At 47.7% G+C, this 26,686-nt stretch overlaps 2 long non-coding RNA genes across 3 annotated transcripts in view; both read right to left on the reverse strand.

Annotated features, from left to right (window-relative positions):
* Nucleotides 1-6,576: 6,576 nt before the first annotated feature.
* LOC117188166 overlaps nt 6,577-26,686 on the reverse strand; it is a 42,810-nt gene continuing 22,700 nt past the window's right edge. For both annotated transcript variants that reach the window (XR_004472493.1, XR_004472492.1), the window contains exons 3-5: nt 21,416-21,639; nt 15,325-15,378; nt 6,577-8,307 (exon numbers count right to left, since the gene is read on the reverse strand). This is a non-coding gene — a long non-coding RNA (uncharacterized LOC117188166). The remainder of the gene's footprint in view (nt 8,308-15,324; nt 15,379-21,415; nt 21,640-26,686) is intronic.
* LOC117188167 lies at nt 8,343-13,122 on the reverse strand. The gene is made up of 2 exons (XR_004472494.1): nt 10,488-13,122; nt 8,343-10,408 (listed from the first exon to the last, which is right to left on the reverse strand). It is a non-coding gene; the product is annotated as an uncharacterized LOC117188167 (long non-coding RNA).

Here is a 26,686-nt window from a genome sequence, read left to right on the forward strand (position 1 = left end):
AGACTTCTGTGATTATTTCAAAATGAATACAAATGTGAATATTTCAATACTTCGCCCCGCCCACTTCCGCCCCCACAAAGGACGAAAATCTGTGCCATCCACAATTTTAAAGATACGAGAAAACCAAAAACGCAGAATCGTAGAGAATGACCATAACTTTTAGACTGCAGAATCGGATTGGATCGTATTATTATTATAGCCAGCATCAAGAAAACAATTTCATTTTATCTCGCCCTGTCTCTCTCTAACACACACGTAGCCTAGCCGGCTTTGCTTAGAGTAAAACATTAGCGCCTAGATCTCAGAGACTATAAAAGCAAGAGCAACCAAATTTGGTATCCACACTCCTAAGATATCGGACCGAGACGAGTTTGTTTCAAAATTTCGCCACACCCCCTTCCAAATCTCAGAGACCATTAACGCTAGAGTAACCAAATTTGGTATCCGTACCATACTGACTAAGTGTCATTATGTGTCATTAACTAAAATTATGTTTTTATTTATGGGCCGATCTGGCCGTTGCATGTCTTTTCCTGATCGGGAGAGTCCTGCCAACCGTTTGGATGTGCTATTCACGCCATGGCCTGACTAATTTAAATCATTAGAGCATTCTAAAATTCCAGTTCGCTGTTTACTTATTTAACTAAATCTCCTGGCTATTTTTTTTACCAATCTGGGTGTGACATAAACATCATTATCAACTGACACACATACTATAAGTATGTATAAGCCTTCGTCCAAGGACTTGCCAATATATGTATGGACATTTACTAGGTATTAAAAAAATAGCAACAACAATTGGTTAGGTTTCAATATAAAATCATTTATTTCATTAATTGTAAAAAAGTGCAATTGTGAAATTGTGAATCAATTAGTTTCACTGTCGGTAGGCGACATTATAAATAGCAGATGCGGCGACAACATCCGATATGGTGGTATCATAAATAATCCAATACGAGCACTGGGGCGCGACGATGATGATAAATCGCTGACAAATGGCGTTACAAACGGACGAAAGTCCCACCGACCAGTTTAAGAGACACGGTCGTTGTGAACCATCGTCCGGTCGCACCGTACCATTACCGTTGCACATTTAAAATAGATTAAAAGTCGCCGCAGGTGGGACTGCTGGACTGCCGGCAGGAAGGGAGCAAGAGGGCTAGTTCTATGCAGAATCATTTGCTGCAGGTGCCATTCACATCCTTTTCTTGCTCACATGATAATTTATCAACGGCTGGCGCCGCTGCATTGGACATCCAATAGACCTCCTCCTGGCCGGGGAGGATCCGGATCCATTCAAAAGTGCATTAGGCGTGCTTCTGCTGACAAGTCAGCCTGCGAACAAGAGAAGTAAATGAAAAACTGTTGGTTAATGCGCTGAGGGGCAGATGAAAATATGAGAACGAGTTGCAGTCGCAGTCTCTGGGGGCAAGCATTTTTACGACCGCACACTTGACTAGGCACAGCGCACTGCACTTCCTCTAATGGCACGGAAATGGCCGTATAAATCTCATTTGTAATCGTAGAGCCGAAAAAACTATCGCTAGACAACGCCCCAAGTAGGCAGCCCCATAATAGAGACGTCGCGCAGAGAAATGGCTGCCTGCAAGAGTTGTAAAACTTTTCGGCGCTGCCACTCGAAACTAAGTCAATAAAAAATGTCCTCGCTCCCATCCCCATTCCATCCAATCCACAGCCAGTGCAACGGGAATGCAATAACAGGGCGGAGAATTGGCGTCGGCATATTTTCGGCAGCCGAGTTAGCAACGACTGCTGTCGCCGCCACATCCAGGAAGTTGGGCGAAGGACCTCTTCCGCTTTGGTATTAAGCCATCGAAACTTTTATTGATTTAGGAATTTCATTGCGTTCCAGCGAGCATTTCTGTTGACAGCGCCAGTTCCAGCGCCAGCGTCAGAGCCGAAACAAAATCCACTTTCCATTGCTACCGCCTGGCTCACTGTGAGCGAAAATTTAAGCCCTTATTCTTGGTGTCCTCTGCAACTGCCTTTAATCCTTGCCCGACTCCATCTACAAACAACACCGAACTCAACACCTGCACGGCAATTTTTTGACCAAATATTTACCGAGAGACATCCTGCCGTAGACTTGCTCTTCGTAGCCAATTGTTGGTCCTGTCTCTGTCCCTGGTCCTGAGTCTGTCTTCGCTTGTTGTCCTCTGCTGCTACAAAAAATCAATTTCAAGCACATTACCAGCCTGCCAACTTGATTTTATTATTTACTCGTATTTTCTGTTTGACAGATTCGCTTGGCTGCCCTCAAAATTTCAAGCGTACTTACTCACATTCGCTCCAGAGTTGGGCTAGAGATAGGGACTACTTGGGCTAAGATTGCGACTGGGACTGAACCTGGGAGTGTGGAGGGGCTTTAAAATTGCCCAAGGGGGGCACACAAGTAAAATGACTGCAGTGCGCCGTTTGCAAAGCGAAGGGCGAAGGCAGTCAGAGGAGATAAATCGAAATAATAAGAAAGAACAAGCTGGGAGGAAAAAGTCCATGAAATCCATGTGTATGTTTGCTCACAAATCTTGGGCAAATAAACCTAGGAGAAGGTCGGTCTCGGGGCGGGACCGGAATCAGGAGAGACCGGGCGAGAGACGGAGGGTAGTGCGCCAAGATTTAACGTTTTCATTAGAGATTGTCTGTCTCAGAATCCTTTGCCTCGAGATCCTGCAACTTTAGCTTATTTTATAAACTATTTTAGGCAATTGATTGTGCGCGAGTGTATCTCTGTGTAAGAGAGCACATGAGTCAGTAAAAAAGTTTGTATGAAGTTGTGTTTTCTGAGTATCTGCGAGTGCTAAAAGGTGGCGGCAAACTGAGCCAGCGCCTTTTGATATCTGCCCCAGTGTGCCCCGTGTCCTCCGTGGTCTCCGTGTTCCCCGTACTCCTTGGGCTCCCTGTGTTCTGTGTTTTTCTTTTCCACTTTCCTCTTGGCTCTTACACGATTTCATTTACTTTGTATAACACAAAGCCTAAGCACTCTATACGGGCGTGCATGTGTATGAGTGTGAGAACTCCAAGCAGTATGTGTGTGTATCTGTGTCTCGGAGGCAATGAAGTGCATTTGAAGCACACTTGATGCACGTACAGCACGCAGCGCCTTTTTAGACGTATTGTAAATGACTGCAGTGGGCGGGGACCGGCCGTGAGAGGACAGCGCGGTTCGTTAGTTTGACACTCACACCCACGCACACAGAGATACAAAACCGCACGGACGGATGGACAGGCAGACAGACAGACCCGTACGACCGACAGATATACAGATATAGCATCGGGGCAGACAGGAAGTGTGTGGGCGGGCTGTGCATGTGGGCGTCTGTTTGATAAGTGGCAGAATTTTTTTTTTGCCCCCTCAGCTGTTTTCTATTTTCTCTCTCCCACTTCTGATGGGGCTGTAGCTTTCCTTTTTTCCCTGGCTTTCGCCTCCGCTCGCTGACACTACGTCATCTTCTCCTACAACCATCCTTCACACTCTCTTGCAACGGGGGACCGGGCCACTAATGAAATTGTTAATTTTTGTCGGCAAAGTCACGTACACGATGTGTTGATGACGCTGAAGAGCCGTCGACGCTGATGCTTCTGGCAATTGGCACGGGCCACCTTCCAAGGAAGAAGGTTGACCCCTGACCCAAGAGGGGGTTCTGGGGCGGCTGGCACTCATAAGTTAAATGGCCCTTGTAGTTTTTACCGCTTCGGCTGTTCTTGGCATCGGTTCTGCTGCTCCTTCTGCTCGATCTGCTGCCTCCTGCCGATGGTTTTCCCTCAACGATTTGCTGGTCTGGCATATTTATGAGCAACAGTTTTCCATTAGCATTCGATTACTGCCAGTTGCGAGTCGAAAATCGAATATCCCTGAGCATTCGAGTGATTTGTATGTTGCTGGACTGTCTGCCACACACACTCGAACACACACCGACTGACACAGAAATGGTGTGGTATGGTGCGGTGCGGTGCACGTGCAACATACAATACAATACATAAAGGACATCAACAGCCAAAAAGCGAAAAGTCGCATTGCAGCAATTTCTGTTACGCTTGCCAACTGCTGCCAAAAAGAAGGTCGATCCTGTGTGCTTGTGCTTGTGCTGCCCATTAATACCGTTTACCCTTCTCCCTGTGCCGCATCGGGCCATCTCGGATCTGGATCCCTGGCACGTAGCCCAAGCTTCTTGCCCCTGCCAAAGGCATTGCGATTGTTGTTCGTGTTGCCGTTTCTGCTGTCCATATACGTATTACGTGTACGCCAAGTGGCTCGCTGGCTGCTTGCCTGACTGAGCCCTGTCGCTTCCGTCCGCCCGTTCCTTCTCCCATCTACCATCTCCGTTTGGCTTGGAACAGCGGTCCTGAACAGCTCGGTTCCGTTCGTTTCAGTTCAGCTCAGTGCAGCTGACTTCGGGGATAGCCATTTCGGAGGGCTTCTCGTATTAAATTTTATTCAAGTTTTTGCCCGTTTTCTTTGCCACTCTTTTTTGTATTTGTTGTATTGTGTTTTGTGTTGTTCGCTTTTGGCATTGTGCGCTTATGTGCAGTGCACAAGTGCAGAACGAAACAAAACTGAAGGCGCTATGTGGCCAGGCAGCCTTTCCTCTTCTGCCTGCTGTGCTTTAACGTGCGGTTTCTGCTGTTCCTCCCACTTTGCATAAATTAGAATGCATGAAATTTCTTTGCAGAACCCCCCAGTGCCCGTGCCGTGCCCGTACTCGGCAAGCAGTAGCAGCACTAACAACAACAATAACAGCAACAACAGCAATTGAGCGAGATTTTTGGAGCATATGAGGGAGCTGAATTTCCATTTTTATACTAGATCCTAGCTTCTTGCCAACAAGGATTACTTGTCCCTTGGATGGCCTCCAGTTGGGGGTCCTGCACCTTCTTCTACTCCTGCTCATGGTCGTTGTCGTAACCATCATTGTCATTGCTTGTCGCTTTTTCAATTTGCAGTCCGTACAAGCTGTTACTTCGGTCGGTACTGCTGCTCCTTTTCCCATTAGATTTGTTAATCTTTGCTCCGAACCCAATGCCCCTCCCCATCCTTTTGCTGCTACTGGAACTGCCACAGCCACGTTGCGTATGCGTAATCTGTTTAAATGCACAATAAATAATGGAAAAATTGCATATAGGAAAATTTACATAAAAAGCCAAGCCGGAACAATGTGCGATACACCATGCACACACACACACACATATCGCTGGGGAGCAGTATGCGGCACGTGTTTTTTGGGGGCAATCATGAGCATGCCATAATGCTTGTGACCACGACTATTAAATCAACACGCGGCGCCAGGACTAAAGCATTGGCGCAAATGGCAGCCCAACACAATGCCTCTTCCACATACACATACGCTTGGGCAGTGGGAGGGGTCAGTATGTGCGTTCTTTTGCTCTGAAAATATATATTTCACATGATTTATTATTATTTCGTGCGGTTGTTCTTTTTTCTCGCTATATTCTGCTATTATTTAAATTTTAAATAGCTGTAAAGTGCACACACACACACACACACAGGCACATGCAAATAGGGGCACACACACCCACTAAAATGTGCTTCAGCTGGCCACCAATTCGGTGGCGGTGGTAGCCATTACACCCGCCTGGCTCCCTTTTCAGCTGTTGTTGTTTCTTTTTTTTTGCGTTTTTGTTGTTGCTGTTGTGTCATTATTATTATCGTTCATTGTTTGCTGGCATGTTGTTTCACTCCCTGTTGTTGTTTTTGGCAGCCATTTTGCGGTAAATAGAGTCGTTTAAATGCATACACAGACTGCACTCTCCCTGGCCTGAACCGACCTCATCTCCAGTCTCAGCCCCGAACTAGCGAGATTTTATAATAACATTCATAATGCAACGTTTGCATGTCATTCGCAACTGAAACTGCCACAGCCGCTGTGCCACACACACACACACACACACACACACACACACACACTGACACACACACACCGGAGTGAAGACACGCAAATGTAGTTCCAGCACAGCACACAGCACACTTTCCGGGGCACTCGCTCTCATAATAATGCAATAAAAGCAAGCACGACAGAGCTAATGGAATCAGCCAAATCTGAGGGATTTAATAAACTATGCGAAATCAGGAAAAGAAGGAGAGGCAGAGAGGGAGGGACGCTTTCCGCTTCCTCCTTCTGCTTTCGGGCTCATGACATGTCACGACGATGTGTGTGTGTCTAGGGCGCTTAGCGGATTTTGTGACAAGGCGACTGGCAGCAGCAGCAGCCACTGCTGTCGCCTGTCCGTCTTTGCTTCTCTTACGCTTCTCTTCCCCACCCCCCGCTCATTCTACTTAATGTACACTTCCTTAGAGCCCCTTCCCCTACTGTACTTCCAACGCCAAACCAATCATTTATGTTGTTGAGCTGGATCGATTTTCCAGCAAAAGACAAAAGTTATTAGCGCTAGAACAACACTTAATGGACGGGGAACACGGGGCATACGGGGCACACGAGGCAGGGAAAATTGAAAAATTCCACTCTGAGCGTGCAACAGTTGGGAGCCAACCATAACAAATTCCAGGGGATTTGATTAAGCCCACCCCCCCTCCCCCCCACGACACGGGCGAGTGTCCAATGTCAGCGAATACTCGAGGTGGCATGGCAGCTGCCGCTTCAGCTAGCCACCGGAAGAGGAGCGCAGATCCGAAGAAAAGCACGAACATTTTGATTCCAGCACGCTTCGCAGGATGTGCTCGGAGTATTCTGCTGTATGCAGATGGGAAGATTCATGAAGATGGGATTGGAGTTGGGTGCAGCTGGAGAACTGGGGCCTGGGGCTCCACAATAGCTGACATTCTGCAGTTTGGCCCCTAGGCATGGGGCAGGGACAGCAGCAGGGTTAGGGGCTGGGCAAACAAAAAAACATAAAAACTAGAATGGCAAAATAAAACAAATATAAATTTATTGCCTGGAATTTATGACAATTCTCTGGCGCTGGTTGTGCCCTTGCCCCGTTGCACTTGGGTCTGGTTGCATGTGGCGCAGTAAGCTCTTGGAATGGTAAATAAAATGTTTCGAAATTTTTAGCAGAACGAATTTTACGAAAGAGCAGACTTTATGGCGGCCACGTGCAAGGAAAGTGCCACGAATATTGACTGCACATTTCCCGCAGGACACCTCTAGTCAGAGAGAGAGATGCCTGCCCCATAATTATCAACCATTCGCTGGACTTACGTGCTTTTCCCATCCCATGTCCCATTTCCATTCCCTCAGCCACTGAGATTTGGCCCTGGACAGGGAGATTCGCTGGCACATGTTCAAGAACGGATCCCGCGGATCCCCTCCTCTCCTTTCTACCCCCATTGTGGTGTGTATAATTTCTTTTTTGTCTTTCCGCTTTCGATGTTGCCAAGTGCCAAAGTGTTCTTCACAGCCGTCGACTGCAGCACTTAAAATGCATTTTGCCCCTTGGCCAAGGTCCGTCTCTCCCTTGGCCCCTTCCGAGTCAGCGTCTAATTCGATTAAAATGTTGTAAATTATTGCACTCGCATGGAGGGACCATGTATGTGTGAGAGTGTGTGGGACTTGGCAATATTATATAATGCTTTATTGAATTTGCAATTCCAGGCTCCAGAGCTGTGCAAGGCGCCACACGCCACAGTGGATGTGGAGGTGGAAGTGGAAAAGCAGAGATGCCAGAGAGATAGCCAAAGATGGAAAATGTGTTTTCAATGAACGTTTTTGTGCGTTGGCTCATAAATCTTTGCCGGCAGTAGGGCCGGGCACTGGGTGTAGCCAGCCAGTCAGACCTTTGCAGAGAGAGATCGATTTGCAATTCCTTGACATCGACAGACGACAGAGGACAAACGACATTCCCTTCAATTTCCAAATAAATGCGTATGCTCGTAGCTTAAAAATTAATTTCGCAGAGAAAGAGGCATGTGTCGGAGGCATACATAATGCATTCATTCATTTAGTCATTTAAGCATTCAAAGTATGACAGGGATAGGGACACAGGAAAATACAGGCATAGACACATACAGGAACATAGATGGAGCCTCCTCCAATGGGGAAAAAGTAGTCAAGTCATATCAAATTTGTTATGGGGCCCGGCAATCAAATGTGGTAATATAATTTATGGTTTATCTGCCATTACACTCAAGGACGTTGCAGGAGGGGTAGGGGAGCAGCAAATTGGAGTAAATAAATAATTGTTGCAGTCCCTGTCCCAGCACTAAACCGACGGAAGCCTGATATTAATGGGTGTTTTGTTTGTCCAGGGCAAAGGTATTTTCCTCCAATCCCGGGATCCCACGGGGAATCCAAAGGTTGATCCAGAGCCCACCTGCAAATATGAGTAAGATTGATAAAAGGGAAATCGGTTGAATATTCAGTTTCTTCAGATTATTACTCCACAATAAGCACTGGTCATGAGTACCTTCGGCTTTTGTTGCGGTCGCCTATTGAAAAGTCAATCAACTTAGTTACAAATGAATAAATATTTTAATTAAATATCAATCACAGCACCCACGCAACCCCTTCTCCCGTTCCCGTCCAAGAGGAAGCCAACCCCTTCAGTGATCAAATGGCAATGGAAATCCAATTAAGTTGCCACGGGATGAGTGTTAGTCGAGCGAATATCACGCACACGCAGCGTCTGTCGCATACGATTTAATCGCTGAAAATCGCTGGCTGATATTCGATTAGTCATGTTTCATTGAGCAATATTCAAAGAAATGATGGCTTAATACGCGCCCGGCATGCATGCATAAATCATGGCATTGTTTTTAGATATTTGCACCTGTCCAGAGTCGCACGAGTCCTTTGGCAGCAGGAGCCGCTCCAGCGACTGCCAAAAGGGAACATAATTGTATGCGTGCACAATATATATTATTTATCGCCTCGTACAGGACATGGTTGAGAGACAGCCCCCGATCTGGGGTTTTGTCCTCGTTGTCCTCGCTGCTTCGTGTCTGTCCACACTGCTGCTGGCGATAATGGGAGCAAGTGACTTTTAATTTTAATTTAAAATGCAGTTTGCCGTTGCACCACCCATGTCCACCCATGCACCCATGCGCCCAGGCACGCATGGCCACCCAGTGGCCTCAACCGAGCCACCACCGTCCCCATTCGGTCTGTGTTTATTCACGAAATGAGTTTTAAATTAATGCGATTTTGTTATTTATGAGCGCAACGCGGCGTATACGCAATGTTAACTCAAAGCTCGCTCGCCCATTGACTTGTGCATTAAGTTTGAGTCAACATCCCCGTCCTACTCCTACTCCTCGTCCTGTGACCCGCATCTGTAACAAAACCAATTTAACTAATTTCCCAGCAGGCAGGCAGGCAGTCAGTTTCGAATCGAGTTCGCATCTAAATTGCAAACAAATCAATTGCTAGCCACAAAACAGGAAATCGCCAGAGCACCCGCACACGCACACGCACAGACCCACAGAGGGAGGGAGAATCAAAGAGGGAAGGATACACACAGACAGAACGACAGTCACAGAGAGACACATTCCGAGAGTCATGCCCGAAATTGCATTCCATTTCAGTTTCTGCCTGAACTTAAGCTCATTAATTATGCAATAAATTTCGAAGCTGCAAGTGGAAATGAATACATTTTCTGCCTTGACACTGCCACTGGCCCACCGTTCATCTTCCCATTTCCATTTCCATCTCCCCCGTTTTTCACCTTTTCTCATCGGAAATTCTAATTGTTTTGGAAATTCATCAATGAGTCACACCACCCCCACCCCACTCGCCCTTCCCTTCCACCTCCGCTTACACATTGCCACAGAGTTTTCATCCCTTTTGAGAGCAGCAATTGATTTAATTGTGTGCCACAATTGATTATAAATTGCGACTGTCAGTAGTTTTAATACCCGTGTGTCTATCACATGGCCACGCCCTATCCCTATTCCTAGTCCTCCCCTATCCCTTTCAGCCGTGATTGATACATATACTCGTATGATGGATTTAAATGCCCCACATGTGGTGCCGCCTAGCGCTAGCCTAGCGCTCAGCCTCCTATACTGATTGATAGGCAAAGAGGGGTGGCACGACCCGACTCGGCTCGGATCCTGTCCTGTCCCGCCTTGTCCAGCTTGCGGGGGCATGTGCAAATCCGAAGTGGCATAATTTCTGGCTCTCGTTCCTGGAGCCAAGTTTTGAGCTGCGTCATGCCACGCACTTCCGCCAGCGGCTGGGCAAAAGCGAGGGGTGTGGGGTTGGTGTCTGATTGCGTCACGAAATTCATGGCGTGTTGCATGCAGCCAACCGTGTAAGTATGACAGTCAGACGCCTCGAGCCGTAGGCAGGAAGATGGGCTCGAACGCTTGAGTGCAGTTGCTCGCAGCTCCTGTCCACGCCCTGGCCCACGCTCACGTTTTGCCTGTCTATAAATCCAGGATTCCTCATGGACATTTCAGTTTCCGCCTTCTGCCCTGAAACAAAGGGGAGGGGAAATGAGCGCTCAGAGTCAACATTTAGCAAGCAATTTGCAATATAATCAATGATACTCACATTTGATGCGGGGGAAACTCCATGGAGCGGAGCAGTTCGTTCCGCCTGCTTACCAGGTGGGAGCTTCAAAATCTTCTTTATTTATAATCACTCACATCCGACATCAAAGGCAAGGGGCAGGAGGCAGGGGTCAGGGACGGAACACACAATTCTTGGCCTTTTCTCTTGGCTGTTTGTTTGTCTTTGCTCACCCAGGGCGTGGTCGTGGTCGGGAAGTTCTATGGCACTTTAATTTGTGAATGGCCTCGTTCGGGGCTACTCGTTTAATGATGCGTGCGGGAAAAGTCCGAGTCGGAGCTGGAGGTGAGGAGAGCGGGAGGTATGTCCTTCGCCTCTCATCAAAGACACGTACATGCAAATCCAAATTAATGGAGCTTGAAGGAGCGGAGAAGCGGATGAGTGGAAAATGTACAATGATTAAAACCGAATGGCAAGTGAATCGCACCGCCTGCAAGAGAATGGCCAGAAAGCGCTTAGTCTTGTCTTCGCCGAAAAAGTGTCGCCAGCAAGCGGCGCCTTGCCTTCTGTGCCGCCCTGAGTCCCCTTCCTCACAGTCCATGCAACTTTATGCAATTATGATAATAACAATGAAGCACAGTCAACGCCTCTTTGTGTGGCAGCAAAGCGGGAAGGGCAGAGTAGGGGGTAGGGGAGAAAAGTAAATGAAAATGCTGCCGCCAAGTTGGAGGCACCGCTGAAACTTTTCGAGTGCATAATTTCCAAGAGGCAAGGCAGAGGCAAAGGCAAGGCAGAGAAGGAGTCCGAGTGGGAATCTTCAGTTTGCTTTAGTCGGCTGAGGCCTCACACATAATGAAATAATTGCTACGACAGCCCAAAAAGCATGCAACGCCAGTTGCCAGCAGTTGAAGCAGCAAGGGTTCTAGCAGGGGCAGCGGGGAAAAGCAGTGAAAAGCAGCAATATTGCAAAAAGAAGTTTGCTTTGCAGCCCCAAACATAATTTAATAAGTAATCCATGGCCCAAGCTGATGCTGCTGCTGCACGTCACTCCCTCGCATGCAGAATATTCAATTTTCACGCCAACACACGGATACACGTACACTTGTGTCTGGCTGGATTTTGGCAAATGCCAAAGAGTTCTTTTTAGGCATTTTTTGGCCATTGAGCAGATTTCAGATTCCTTGGGAGCTTAACTTAATTGCCAGAAACTGCACATCCCATAAACTTGTGGCTTATTGGCAGCCAGCGATAAACTTGGCTTGTAATTGAGAGCCCAGGGAGTGGGAAGGGGAGGGGCGATAGCAAGATGTAGAACATTTGCAGCTAATAAATTGTAATGTCTCCGCCCTTTCTCTCACTCTTACTCGTACATATGCTTTACATGTGTAATTTCTTACGAAATTAGAACTTTTCTGCAGCTAAGAGTACTCTCTCTCTTTCTCTCTCCTTCTGGGTACTCGTAGTCGCACTCAAAGGAGAGTATAACCAACTTTTTTGCCGAATCTCTGGCTAAGGAAATAAACTGAATGAAGGAGGAGGAGGAAAAGGATAATCGACATCCTCCGACGTATCATTTTCATCCTTCTCACTTCGCACCCGGCCGAGACGGATACGAAAGTTGAGTAGTCTCTGGGCCAGATTAATTTGTAGCCATTGGGGAGGCCATCCCTAGCCCCGAGTCTGCACCACCCTTGACTCTGCCCGAATGCAGTTCAAGAAATTGAAAAATTTTTCCCTCTCTCTCTCTTTCTCTGTCTGTCCCCTCTGTTCTTTCGCTCTTTCGGGGATGTATAATGTGCTGTTCATGCAGCAGTCAGTCAGTGCTTCATCCTTGTCTGCGGGCAAAAGAAAACTGTTGAAAAGGGGAAGGAAAAAAAAAAACACATATGCACATAAAGCTCACACCCACCCACATCAAGCCACGCCTCCTGCTGCAATGGCAACATGTGTTGCACAACGCCTCTCCATGGAGAAGAGCGGTGCTGGGTGCTGAAATTACACAAACTTGACTGCTATAAAATTCAAATTAACTCCTTGCCGCACCAGCAAAAGGATCTTTCGCTCTATGTGTCCGTTTGAGTCCGTGTGTCTGTGCCCGTGTCCGTGTGTGTGGCCCGCTTTATGTGGCAGCGCATTGCTGAGGGTGGGCGGGAGGCGTGGGCAGGCTCTGAGGCGACAAGACCTAACGTTGCTTCACGCTAAATGAAAAACGAAAACAAATCTTAATTTAAAACGAGGGGGAACGTTGTGAGTTTCTGCTGCGACCGCAACTCTACTATTATACCCGATACTTAGTCAGTATGTCTCTCCCCTCCCCCGGCAGACGACGCGTACATTGGCGAGAAAAAGTGTGCGAGAGAGACAGAAAATCAGTCTGAACGTGTCGTCCGCACTGCGTAGCGACCGAAAATTGATTTTTTACTTTGGCTATAATAATAATCCGATCTGATCAAACTTCGGCAATCTGGTACATATGGTCATTCTCCATGATTGTGCATTTTTAATTTTTCCGTATCTTCAAAATTGTGGATGCCACAGTTTTTTGTTATTTGTGAGGTCGGAAGGGGGTCACATGTAACAGTGAGATCTAAAAGGAGTGCTCTAGCTCTTACAGTATCTGACCACTAGGCGATCATAGGGACGGACAGACAGACATGGCTCAATCGACTTGGCTATTGATGCTGATCAAGAATATATATACTTTATGGAGTCGGAAACGCTTCCTTCTGTACGTTACACATCCATTTTCACCACAAATCTAATATACCCCTATACTCATTTTGAGTATCGGGTATAATTATTGTTGACATTTGGCGCAACGCGTTCGTTCTGCACTTTTATGGACCTCTACTCCACCACTCCTCCCGCTCTGCCGCTTTCTTTCACGACTCTTTTTTGTATGTGTGTATGGCTAACACAGATGAGTAGGCGGCAAACGAGGCGATTAAAATGGCAGCCTGCCGACTTCAACAAGTGCCACCCCAACCGCCTTTCCGCTAAATGAATGTTCCAGTTCGAGTGAATGCTGTATAAATACCCGAAACACTTGAAAATACTCAAGGGGAACGGAAACGGCAGGCGGGAAGCGGGGGCCTATGAGCTTCCACATTTTTTATGGAGATCCCTAAATGTGGGGTGGAGTAAATATTTTATTGTATGCATGAGGAACGCGTCTCGTCTCTAATTTGGCCAACATGTGCAGGCCAGACGAAAAAAAAGATCCGCAGAGGTGGGCAGCCAGCCAGTGAGTGGTCCAAAGCTGGAGCCACATTTTGATCCATCGATTTATGGGGCATACTCAGATTAAGCCACGAACGAGTCGTGCTTAAAATCATCTAAGATTCGAAAGAATTTGTCGCTTACTGAAAGTCGTGTAAGGAATGAGACGCGGGAGGCAGCTTTAAGCCCAAAGTGGAAGCCATTTTGAATTTCGAAGCAAGTCAAGCGACTCTCCACTCCTCCCAGAGAGACGAGAGGGAAAGAAAGAGAGAGCGCTGTGGAACTCAAAAGTTTTGTTGCAGCAAAAGTTTTTGTTTAACTTTGTTACGCTTCTATTTTTTATGTGATATTAAGAACGCGTTTAACCCCCTGCCCCTTGCCCCTACCTCTTGGAAGCTCGAACAAAACTTTCGACTCACACACACACACACAGCTCATGTGTAAGTGTGTGTGTTTGTGCTTGGGTATGTAGGACACAATGTTGCATGCAAAAAAACATTCAATATACAAGGGACAAGAGAGACAAACATGTCCCTGGCACAAGTTTTCCGTGTGTCTCCTTCGTTTCTCCATCCCTAACTCTCACTCTCTCTCTCCATCCTATTTGTGACTCGTTTTCAATTGGTTTTTATCACTGCATTTTGATTTTCCTCCTCAATGAGTTGCTCAATTGTTTGCCTTGTTGCAACTAGCAAGCAACTTGGAACTTGCCCCCCGGCACTGACAACTCCGGAACAACGGAGCTGCAGAGCAACTTGTGGCAGGAGCAAGTTTACTTTTATTGCATTGTCGTGCGGTTGCAAGTCGCCGAAAAGTATGCTTTTAATTCTCTTCATTGCATGTCTCCACTGCGTTGTTGCAAGGCATGTGGCATGTGGCGGGGGCACGGCAAAGAGCCAAGCCGACAAAACTTAAGCCATTTCAAGTAGCGAACAGAGAACTTGCAGCTGATTAAGCTCTGAAATATGACTCACTTAAGAGTTGCAAGTAGTCGCGAGGCAGTCGAGAAGCCGCACCCTTCGGACCACAAAAGGACCCACAGCCACATCCATGAGGCTGCCACCAGGTGAGATCAATTCCCGGTTTCGTGTGGCAACCAAAGTCATTAAAGCCAGAGCGAGGGACTGCCGTCGAACATGCCCCTAAACTCGACTCAACTCGACTCGTTTCGATGGCTGGGCGTGTTGGGATTAGTTGGGCTGCCGTGATGCCTCCTCCTGTCGCAAGCTCATAAAATTGTTTAACCAGCAAAACATAAAAAAATAAACTAAAGTACATATGTATGTATATAAATCGGACGACAGTGCTGAGGAAGGGCGGAGCAGACACGCATCGTATAATTAGCTTTGGTATAAAAACATAAAAGCAGAGAAAACAGAAGAGCAAACCGGAGTGGAGAGGAGAGGATGGAAGGGGAGGGGAGGGGAGTTGAGAGGAATGAAGTGGAGAGGGCCGAAGAGGAACGGACCGGAAGCTGAAAACTGTCTGATAAAAGTTTTAGTGCGAATTGTTTGACATTTAACGGCAACTAATTAAAATTAATTGTAAAATAAAGCTGAAAGCTGAATACTGAATTTCGCACCATTTCTGTGGAAAAGGAGGTGTGGCAGGGGGGGGAACGGGATATGAGAAGCGATAAAATATTTAACCCAAAACTTACCTGATGATGTCCAAAACATCCGCAAAGCACTGTCCGCATGGTCCGTCGACGAATCTGCAAATGAGGTTGAAATAATAATTGTAATAATGAAACCGGAACCAAGGAACAGGAGGAGGAAAGGGATGGGGGGCAGTGAATAAACTAGACAGCCATTTGCATAAATATGTTTTTAACGCCGGGGGAGGGGGCGTTAATGGGAAAATATATAAATTTTTCGCTTTATTGGCTTGTAAAAGACGACTTCGGTTTTCCTTCGCTGCTCTAAGCTGAAAAATTTTTCCATGCCGCCACCGGCTATATGACTGCACACTCTCACACCCGCCTTTCAACCCATCCTCGAAGACCTATGGCTGTGGCACAGAGCTGTGTATAACGGGCGACCTTCAGAGTATAGTGTGAGAAAGCGTGCACCTTGCCAAGTTTCACGAGTGGCACGAAGGGTTGAAAGGGGGCCGGAAAAAATAGACACAAGGAAAAAAGAGGTTTATGCAGTTTTCCCGTTGCTACCAAGGAAAATGCATCGAGCAGAGAGAGAGAGAGAGAGAGTGAGAGAGAGAGAGGGTGGGAGGGAGAGGGGCCTTACATTAAAATTGAAAAAAGAGACCTCGATATAGAATTATTTACATACGGGAATCGAATCAACCCGAACCGCATCATAGACATCTCCTCCAAGTGCTCCTCCACCTGCTCCAGCTCCTGCTATTCCTCCTGCGCCAGCGATGGAGCGGCTCCTTGTCAGCCTTCGTCTGCATTTCGAGCGCGTGGCCTCCCGTATTTTACACAACAATTTTAACTGCATCGTGGTGGAAGTGCCTTTCCTCGGGGGAGATTGGAACACAATTGATTTAAATGTTTGCGCGCATGTTCGGAGCAGAAAAAGTGCTGAAATTGCCACGGCCCGATAGGATTCCACGTAATAATATGCAAAATGGAAACAGAGGCGACGATGCGGATGCGAATGTGGATGCAGATGCAATTGTCGCAACATGTCGCCACTGCCACTGCTACTGCCATTGTAACCGTTACTTCTCCGTGCGGCATGGGCACGATGTCAACATTTTTCCAACTCAATTACCCGGCTGCCGCGACGTGTGTGGCATTTGAAAAGAGAGCGAATCTCAAGCGGCAAGATTCGGTCGGTTATTTAGGTGGGGCCGGATCCGCCTTCAAGGCTTAAAGGCTCCGTGCAAACATAAAGGAAAATATCTGGCAGCAGCAGCAGCATCAGCAGCTCTAAGCTGGCGCACGTGCTGATCCCGAGTAGGAGCAGCTACCCACAATTCAGTTGTTTGCTTGCCACAAACAGACAGAGAGAGACTGAGTGGCAAACAACACCTTGCACTAATAAATAAACAGAACACAGAGAGAGATGAGAGGGAGAGGGAGAGAGGACACCGGCTAATCACTCATATAAATAAAGCCACCCAACAAAGCCTCAAAACACCTTTAGTGAGCCACCCGCCAGCTCCAACCTGCATCTGCTGCTACTGCTGCTGCTGCAGTGTTCTCTGCACTCGAATACCCTTGACATGAGGCAGGCAGCAAAGCCACAAACAGATGAGCAGGGATACCCGGGGATTCGGTGCATCTCTGGGTTAACCCTCGCTTCAGCTTCAGCTGCTCCTGCTGCTGTTTGGCATATGTAAATTATGACAGTGCCAAGTCAGGCACTTAACTTGAACCTGTCTGTGCCTCAACCTGCACGAGTGTGTGCGCCCAGTCACTCTGCTCGGATATTTGCGCTCCATCCTCGCATCATCCACAACATCCATGAAGAGGAGCAGCAGGAGCAGCTGCAGCCTTGCCTGCTGATTGCAAAAGTCAACTCTCTGCATCTGCCTCCGCCCCCCTGCGTCGAGTGTGTTTGCTGGTTGCACTCGAGCGAGCAAATACTTTATTAACACAGTTTTTGGGGCAATGTTGCAGGGACTACTGGGGGGAGGTGGATGGGGATGCGAGCAGAGCAAAACTAATGAGCAGAGCAGCTCTTGTGTTTGCATTTTGTTTTCATTTTGGCTTACGGCTCTCGAGTGTTCTTTGCCGCACTCATAAACCGAAACTTAAACACTCCCCCTCCCCCCGAGCAGACCATGGAGCAGACTCTTTGCAGAAGGAACGGGCAAATTATAATTGATATCACAGGAAAGAACACAGCAGCAGAACCGCCCCCCCCCCCCCCCCACTGATAATTTTAGGTTGCTGTGGCACATGCCATGCGAGTCAACAGCTTGTGGAGATTTGGATGGAAGAAGCCACAGCCAATCGAGCGTCGAGTGGGCACTTCACTCGAGTATCCTTTCTTAGGGTAGGACTCTTTCTCTTCCCCTTTCTCTTCCCTCCCCGCTGTCCAGCTACAGTCTCCCATCTATTCTTGTATTTCCATCTATCTACCGATGTCAGCTGCAGCCGCTGTTTTGTTTGTTTTCCCCAATTTCCCCATTCCCCGATTACCCTTTCGGCTTTCCTTTTGGCTTGTCAAATTTTTTGATTGTCCTTTGCCTCCAGCCCTGTCTGCCCCGTTTGCATGTTGGCCACGCCCCCTATTACTAGCAGTTCGTGTCAGTTCGAGGGCACGTGTATGTACGGTCGTATGTACAGCCAATCCATGCCCCTATTTTCATATCCCTGCCCCCGAATACCACTTACTGGTGACGACGCCGTGGCAGTTAATAGTAGAACATCGCCTGACTCGGTATCGGATGTCTATCTATAGATATCAATCCGTCCATCTGTCTATCTGTCTGTCCGTCCATCTATCTATCTATCTATCTATATATCTATATATCTATATATCTATCTATCCATTCATCTATTCATCTATCCTTGCTTCCTTCCATCCATTCCTCCATGTCTGTCGCGCCCTACTTCCTTCCTTCCTGTCTGCCTCCCATCTTCCCCCGTCTCATGTTGATTTCTCACATAATATTGACAGCTAAACAAATCCAATTATGCCCGACTCCCCGACTCGCCCCAAACTCCTTTCGCAGCTCCCGCGAGTAGCGAAATTGCTTGCGAAATATTCTAAATGGCGATGGAGACGGAGAAATGGCTTTAACCTCTCTCTCTGTCGCTTTCTCTCCTCACTGCTCAGTGGAGCGCTTTAAGCGCTTTGCATTCCAGGGCATTAGCGGCTGACCAGAAGCAGGCCTTCTTGCTCCTCTTCCTCTTTCTAGCCGGTAAATTGCGTAGGTGTGCAATTGAATTATTGCACTCGATGCACAAATACCAGCCCCACCATGCAGCATGCAGCATGCAACATGCACAGATACACACTGAGACTCTTGGCTGGTCATAAATATGAAATTTTCATCAGAACGAACGTAACGGAACGCATCCTGCAACAATTGCAAGGCCTAAAAGTATGCAGCACCATTCAGCCAGTCTCTCTTCACCTCTCTTCCTCTGTGCTCTGCTACCATTTTACGGTTTATTTTTGGGCATTGAATGCAAATATTGGCATAAATTTCGGGCATTTGCGGTTACAGCAGCAGAACCGGAAGCCAAACGAGGAAGCGGATGAGGAAGGATGGTGTGACATGCCCCAAGCTAAGTGGGGCATGGAGAGAGGGACTCATACTCATGTGACTGACTCCTGCATTGTTTGCCCTGACGGACAGTATTGTCTTGGATTTTGGATATGGATTTGATTTTGGACTGTTTTGCCTTCTCACAAAATTGTGGCGTCAGAGCTCCGCTTGTGGGTTTGGGACTGGGGGCTGGCTTTCTGGTTTGAGGTTCAGTTCGGTTCAGTGGAAATCAATTGGCTTTTGTACTTGCCCCATCTCTATGTGTGGCACTTTGTGGCTGGCCTTAAATACATACATATCTGGGCCTGGCCAACAGATTTAATAACATTTACATGGCAACACCGGAAGCAGCCGGGAAAAGAGGCAGGCATCGGCATCAACATTGGCTTGTCACTCGCATATGTTTGCATGCGGCCGGCCAGTGGGCAAACTTTAACTAGTGTGTCCCCTTCGCCATAGATGGGCATATACTGGGACAAATCAAGTCCCATATATCACATATTCTTCAGCCTTCAGATGCTCTGCAGCCCATTTCCTTGCCACTGTCTCTGTCTCTGCCTTATCCACACATGCCTGTGATTTATGTGCTTGTTTTTGGCTGCCTGCTGGACATTTATCAAAGGAGAGGACAAAACATAAAAAAAACAAAGGAGAACACAACTTAGCGAATAAGAGAACAGGCCAACTTCGGCTTCTTGGAGCGTTTATTTTGTGGATGGCTGTGCTGGTTTAGCCATTTAAATTTCACTCAGAGGCCATACCCAATCGATTTGATTTTGATTTGATTCTATCTTCAATTCGGACGTAGTTCAAAGTTAAATTTTCGCACATTTGTGGGCAGATTTCTATGTGTTTTGTTCCAGCCCCTCTTCGACTGCCATTCAGAAACATATAAATATCCCGTATTTCTCGTACCCCTTCCTCCCACACACAACACATTTATCTGCGGGCCGCCCAAATCAATAAATTAAACGCTCTCGATACGCCCCCTCCCCCGATTGCCTTTAAAGATTCCACCAAAAACTTTTTCAACCACGATGTGTTTTTAAGGCTTTTCCGGAGCCCGTAAATTGTTGACGGAAATTGGCAAAAACATCGGAAAACTTTCGACTGCCTAAAACTATGCTAATTTCCGACGTGCGCGCATTGTCTACAGTTTGTTTCCCATCCATTCCCATTGCGGGGGCAAACCCTTGCCGGGGCATGCAATACGATGCGATGCCTCCTGCCACATGTGTCCTAGCGGTTACCCCAGAGAAGCATCCACCCCTGGACCAGACCTTATCCCAAATTCTTGACGGAATCAAGAGCATTTTTCCATAGCAACAGACCCTCCAATCATCTAACCATCTTCCCATCTCCAAGAACAACAATTGACACAAATGCAAACAATTTCTGCAGGAGTGCAGCAGAAAGATACCTCTATGTACCTCTCAAATGAGATGTTTCAATGCTCCTGCTCGTATCCAATTAAAATAGTTGGCATTTTTTTCGCATGTCATTTGATATTTCCTAATCCGCCCAATTTCGCCTACGCTGGGAAGCTGCACCATTCCCCCTTTTCAAAGGAGCTGTTGCCATAAAAGCATAAATTGCAAACGCAATTCGCAGACTCTGGCCTTGAACACATTTTAATTAGTCAACAGCTCATTGCCACTCGATGGTTTTCATCCTCATGCTACTCCTCCTGACACTACTGTTTCCGTGAGGAGCATCCTGTGCCGTTGCTAGAGCTCAGCGGGTCTCTGATTTCAGGCAACAGCCTCAAAGAGTGGTACAGATTTGTTCGTTTCATTTTATTCGCTTGTCGTTCGTCCTTTGCTTCCTGCCTTCATTTATAGAAAAGCTACTTAGACACGACTTTGGCAGCAGCAGAGGCAGCAGCAGGACAGCAAAGGCAGCAGGACAGCAGCAGAGTCAACAATGGGGAGCAGGATGAAAGGCATTCCTCCGACTGATGTTTAGTTGCAAAACAATTAAGCTGAAAGCAAAGCTGTGTATTGCAGTGTGGCTGAAAGGAGGCCGGGCCAAAAACAGATGACGAGGCGAGGCGAGGCGGCATTTGAAAAATGCAAGGAGATAGGCGGATGGATGGCCAGGGGATGTGGATGCCCAAGGCGATGGCAGGCAGATGTGCCAGGGAAGAAGAACGATGCCCCGACATTAGCATTAATAGTGTGGCATTAATTTTGCGGCCGTGGCAGCTTTAAGGAATAAAGTGTGTTCCAGCTCTTAGCCTGGCAATTATCCGAAAGAGGAACCTCTATTAATTTTGCAGACCTCGTCTGCAAGCCCTTACCCCCAGCTCCCGACCCCCTCTCCGACTCTGCCACAGCTTAGGCCTGCCTTTAAAATGCATATAAACCCATTAAGTATACCATGTAAGGGATGGGAGGGGGCTTCCTGTTCGTGAGGAGCCTACTTGACAGGACGAGGACGAGGCCGAGGGAGAACAAATGTTTGCATATGTCAGCCCCGCCCTGCATAAATAATTAATTCAAAGCATCCTTTTAGGCGCCTTCCCGTAAAACTGTAGACAAAACTGCTTAAATATGCATAATTACCTGAAGCGTCCAAGTCAAGTCTTCCATGCTCCATGCTCCATGCCCCACGATCCCGGAGCCCAGAGCCACCGGAGGAGAGTCGAGAGCCGAGAGTCAAGCCAAGTCAAGTCCGGGGCCATCCATTACATTCCGGAAGTGCCTACGTGTACAAGTGTGTGGAGTATGAAGCGTGGAGGGTCCGTATGTGTGCGGGTAAGTGCGTCCTGTGTGGCATGCAGCTTGGCCTGAAAGAGCAGAACGGGCAAATTAGTTGCAGAAATACAAGTATCAGCCATATTCATGAGCAACAATACCTAAGAACCCACATGAGTTAATACAATTCTCGAATACTTTCGAGCAATTTGCAAGGACTCTGACAAAAAACCCGCAGAAATATTCGACTAATTGTGGAAACCCCATACTCCATCCTGGTTGTTGCCACTCGAGCACGACTCCCGAGTACATCAATAAAAATCAGATTAATGTACTGCTAATGCGATTTAAGTCGCTCTCTCAGCCGCCAACAGCCTGTCGCCCTCAGTCTTTAGTGGCACGCAACATTGTCATGGCATGCCACACTCCCCAACATTCCTCCTCCTCCATCCCCATCCTCTGTAACATTCCCATAAATATAATTACAATAATAAAGGAAATATTTACATCAATTGTAAATACCTTGGAGTCGACTCCGAATCCGGCTCTACTCGACACGCACGGCCTCAAATTAATAAACTCCAATTGGTCTCCTTTCCCTTTCCACGTACTACCCTACGTCCTCATCCTCTTCTGTCCTGATTGCCGGGGCTTCCCGGCGAGCGTGTGAGCCCATAAAGACTTCCTGCCTCTAGGGTAGGCCCTCGGGGGTGCGGTGCGTGTGCCGAGGAGAAGCAGAAGAAGGGACTGCTGATGGGGAGAGACCGCATAGGGCGTGTCGAACTGTGACACTTGTCACTGCCACTGCCAATGGGAGAGCGCTGACTATTACTTTTACAGCCTTTGCGTTGGCCTTTGCCGGAGAATAATTGCACCTTCCTCGACCGAATCTCTACAGGGATCGGCAGGGCACCCCCCTGTTATCCGTTGCGATAGTAATATCGTGATTAAACTGGAGGCACACGCCACAATGTCATCATAGTAAATGTAGTTAAGAGCTTCAGAGGACTCCGATTCCGAGTCTTCTCTTTGATGGCCACCCCGCAGCCCCCACTTAACTACTTTGTGGTGCCCTCTGGGCGTGGCATCTGTGCACCCATTCGCTGGACAATGGCAGAAGAGATCCTTGAGGAACGACACGACACTTCAGCCGCCACGAAATTTATGATTAAACCAAAGCCATGCCAAAATCTGAAAGTTGGTCAAATGTAAACCACGCAGCGCTTCCCCTGCTCACCCTCCCGTCTCCCCCCTACGCCCTGCTGCACCCCTACTTCCTGCCTCCTACTGCCCCTCTGGCTGTGTGCTAAAGAGATCAGTAGATGGAAACAGTGGGCCACAATGGACGACGTTTACCGCAAGCCAAAGTGCCACACTTAAGTGAATTACAAAGGCAGCCGACTGGGGCAGTACTAGGGCAGGACTGGGACTGGGACTGTTCGAATTGGGGCAGGACTACCAGAGAAATGGAGATGGAGGTAGAGGTAGAGCAGTCAACGCGTTGACAGCCACAACAAGCGGCTTAATCGCATTAGTGCGCCACCCCGCCACACAGTAAAGCACATGGCAAGGCGGGTAGGGAAAGGGGGCGGAGGAGTCAAAGGGGAACGATCCAAGAGGCAAGTGCGAACTGTGAAAACTGATTGTGCGGCGCCTCCAGCTGGGGGGAACGGAAACCTAAGCTCCGGCATTGTGAGGCAGCGTCACTATTTATGCAAAGGGAAAAGCCAGCAGGCGGTGGAAGCAGCAGATGTGGCAGGGGCAGAGTCAGGGGCACGCAGGCAGCTATAGTTACCAGGAACGGCAGCAGGCAATCCTCAGGACACAAAAGTTCAGCAGGAAATAAAAAATTCGTATTTATATTACACAAAAATGTTTTTCCAGCCCCAGAAAGGGATGGATGGAGGAAAGGAGCGGGAGGGAGCCTCACCCCAAAAAAAAAACAATTAATCTACGACACAAGGCTGGGACATGGCCGGGGGCAGAAGGCACGAGGCAGAAAGCAAGAGGAGGCCTAGCCAGTCAGTGGCAGAGAGAGAGAGCGAGAGCCAGTGCCAGTGGCAGTGTGGCACTGGCAGGGGCAAATGCAAAAAGTGCTTATTCCTGCTTCCTGCCAGCAAATCCAATAACTTATCTTGATTTTATGGTTATTTCAACAAAGGCCGGAAGTAGTAGGTGCAGTCTCGAACCCAGGACCCGTATCCGGACCCGGCAAGGACCAGGACGACAACGAGGAGCGAGGACGAACAAATGGCGAAAAGTTCTGTAGAGTCCGGCCAGAGAAGGTCTTGCATTTTGCACTTGACATGTCATTGTGTGTGGCAGGGTGGCAGGGTCTTTGATGAGGGGTGGTGGGAGAGATAGGGTAGGATGTCTGTTGCAAGGACTACCATCCAGACTGTTTGCCACTTCTTTATGCGACTCTGTGCAACGGCAATTGACATATGGCTTCTTTTCATTTCGGTCTTCGAGTTTTAAATTTTAAATTAAATATCTTATTAGAACTGTCCTACAAATTCCCCGTGCCTCTGTCCCTGCCTCTTCTTCTGTCCCTGCCTATACCTCTGCCCTGCCAATCCTTTCACTTCTGTAAGTATTCCCACAGCAGGTGATGGGACTCCGATTATTGACATTGTCACCTGTTCCCCCCCTCAATCCCGTCCCGGCCGTTGTCCTGCCCCTTAAGCTGACATCAAAAAGATTAATTGTGTGTAAGGTAACACGGAGATCTGTGTGCAGGTGCGTGTACCGTCCGGCTGTCTTTGACATTTATGAGCCGCATAAATCTCTTGGCCCTCCCCCACCCCCCACCTACAACCATAAAACACAGAAATAGAGAGCATTTAAATGCAACATAATTCGCCTGGCACTTCCCGCTTGCCGCACTCCCTACTTGCCCCTCACCACTAATTGATTACACAATTCCCAGCCACTTAAAGGATCCTCGTCTGTCCTTCCCCTAAGCAGTCGTAGTGGAAAACTGCCCGAGATTAGTCGGGGATTAGTCTTAAAGAGTCAACAGGCCCCACAGGGCTGTGTCTGTGTCCGTCCCACTCTGGGGAAGGTTCTATCCTGAGAGCTGCTTCAATTAATATTTAAATATATTCCCCGCACTCGACGCTCGCCCCAAAAGTTAATAATCAAATTATTTTGTATGTAGCTCCGAAAGTACAGCGTCAATTACAAGTTGAGATTGAAAAACGTAGCACAGTGGCTGTGGCATGGGGCATGTAGCTGTGGGACGCACCCAATGGGAGGCGCATTAAGCAGGAGCAGGAGCAGCTGCCAGCAGCAGAAAAACAGAGCCAGAGATGGGACTCTGTCTGATAGAAAGCATTGTTATAGAGCAACTTTTCCGGGCAAATTTGGGAGATTGGGCGACTGGGAGTAGAGGCAGTGCGAGAGGCAGAGGCAGAGGCTGATAAGCGGCAACTTTTTTCCACCCATTACATATTCATTAAATTGGAACAGAGAGCAATGCAGATGGGGCGAAACGAAGCCTTAGATACTCTTGCATTTGAGTACATATTTTCGATAGAACCTTCTCTTAAGCGGCAAAGATCTAAGCCATATCGCTGAGCCATTTCTACTGATTGGTAATGGGACAGGCCTCATCCCCTTTTCCTCCTTACGCTTCACACCTCCAGTTCTGGCCTTGTCAACGGCACAGACGGCGGATGGAGAAAAAAAACTTGTTTCCGCGGCTGGAAATGACGCAATTCAGACTCTTGGCCGAGCGCTCTGAAGTCTGGGATCTGCCATATGCGACGCGGAGTGGGCGCTCTGAAATCATTGCACAAATATTTCCTCGGGGGGATCCATAGACTGATGTCATTCTGTGGAATGGGAGGGGCCACCGACGCCGCTACAGTTTGGTCTGCAGTTCATTCGAGACATACTTGCCAATATTTTATAATTAAATGACATTAAAACATCTAACAAATGACGCGCGATAGCAGGGCGCGCTGTAGGGCGGGTTTTGTGAGATAGAAAATCGTACAAAAATTAAAAATCGAATGAAGCGAGCAAAAACCGCGAATGTGGCAGTATGCGGGACCATAATTTCTCTCATATAATTCATGCCCCATGTTGTGTCTATTATCACACGATGCAATCAGAAGGGGGAGGGCGATATTTATGTGGAAGGAAGGGGAGACGTGTCTGCCGTCTCTCTTTAAAAGGAAGGAAAAATATACAAACGGAAATTATGGCCAACAAATGCGTACATATTATGAAAATATATAAAAGAAAACTGCTAAAAGTCAATTTAATGGCCATGAGCCACGAGCCATGGGTCATGGGTCACTCATATGCAAACAGCTAAAACGAGCCTATCCCGATTCCTCGGGCAGGATATGCGCAATCGAAATACATATCAAATAAATGCCAGAAAATAATGTTCAACTGGCAAAGTGATTTAAATGCCTATTGACGAAAAGAGTGCCGCTAATTTGTGTACAGGCGGGGATGGAGGGCGCGGAGGCGATGAATGAAAACTGCAAAATTGAAAAACTGATTTTTATATTGGAAAATTTATTTATGCAGCACTTATTTGTAACCGTGTGGCACGTGCGTGTGCGTTCATGGCAGCCGGAAACTGCACACAAAATATCCGCAATTAAACAATCAGAACAACAACTACTATTGTTGAGTAGGAAGTCGATACATCGCTGACAATGTTGTTAGTTGTTGGCATTAATTTATTGATCCCCGGCCCACGGCCTGTGGCACGGCAATTAACTTTTCAACAAGGCACATGACAATTGCGCCGAGGAATTGAGTGGCGAATGGATGGGATACCATTCAATGGCTGGCTGGATTTATGGGCCAAGTTTTATGGCCCCTTCCATGATGAGTGGGTGCCCATATCTTGGCAAACATTCATTCATCTTTATCGCGCTCGGGCGGCTCATTCCATCAAGCAAATGTTTGCTCTGCTCCGAGAAGCCGTCGGAAGGAAGAATGGTCTCTGCCACTGACTCTGCCACTGCCTCTGCCTCCACCTCTGTATGATTGATATGTTAATGCAGCACGTATACGCCGCGTGTGCACCGTCATCTTGAACGCCCTCATCTTCCTCAGCTGAATGCTGCTGCTGCTGCTCCTACTCCACTTCTCCTGCTCCTCTTTTGGTCTCCT

The sequence above is a fragment of the Drosophila miranda genome, chromosome 3 (genome assembly GCF_003369915.1).
Source record: "Drosophila miranda strain MSH22 chromosome 3, D.miranda_PacBio2.1, whole genome shotgun sequence".
NCBI lineage: Eukaryota > Metazoa > Arthropoda > Insecta > Diptera > Drosophilidae > Drosophila > Drosophila miranda.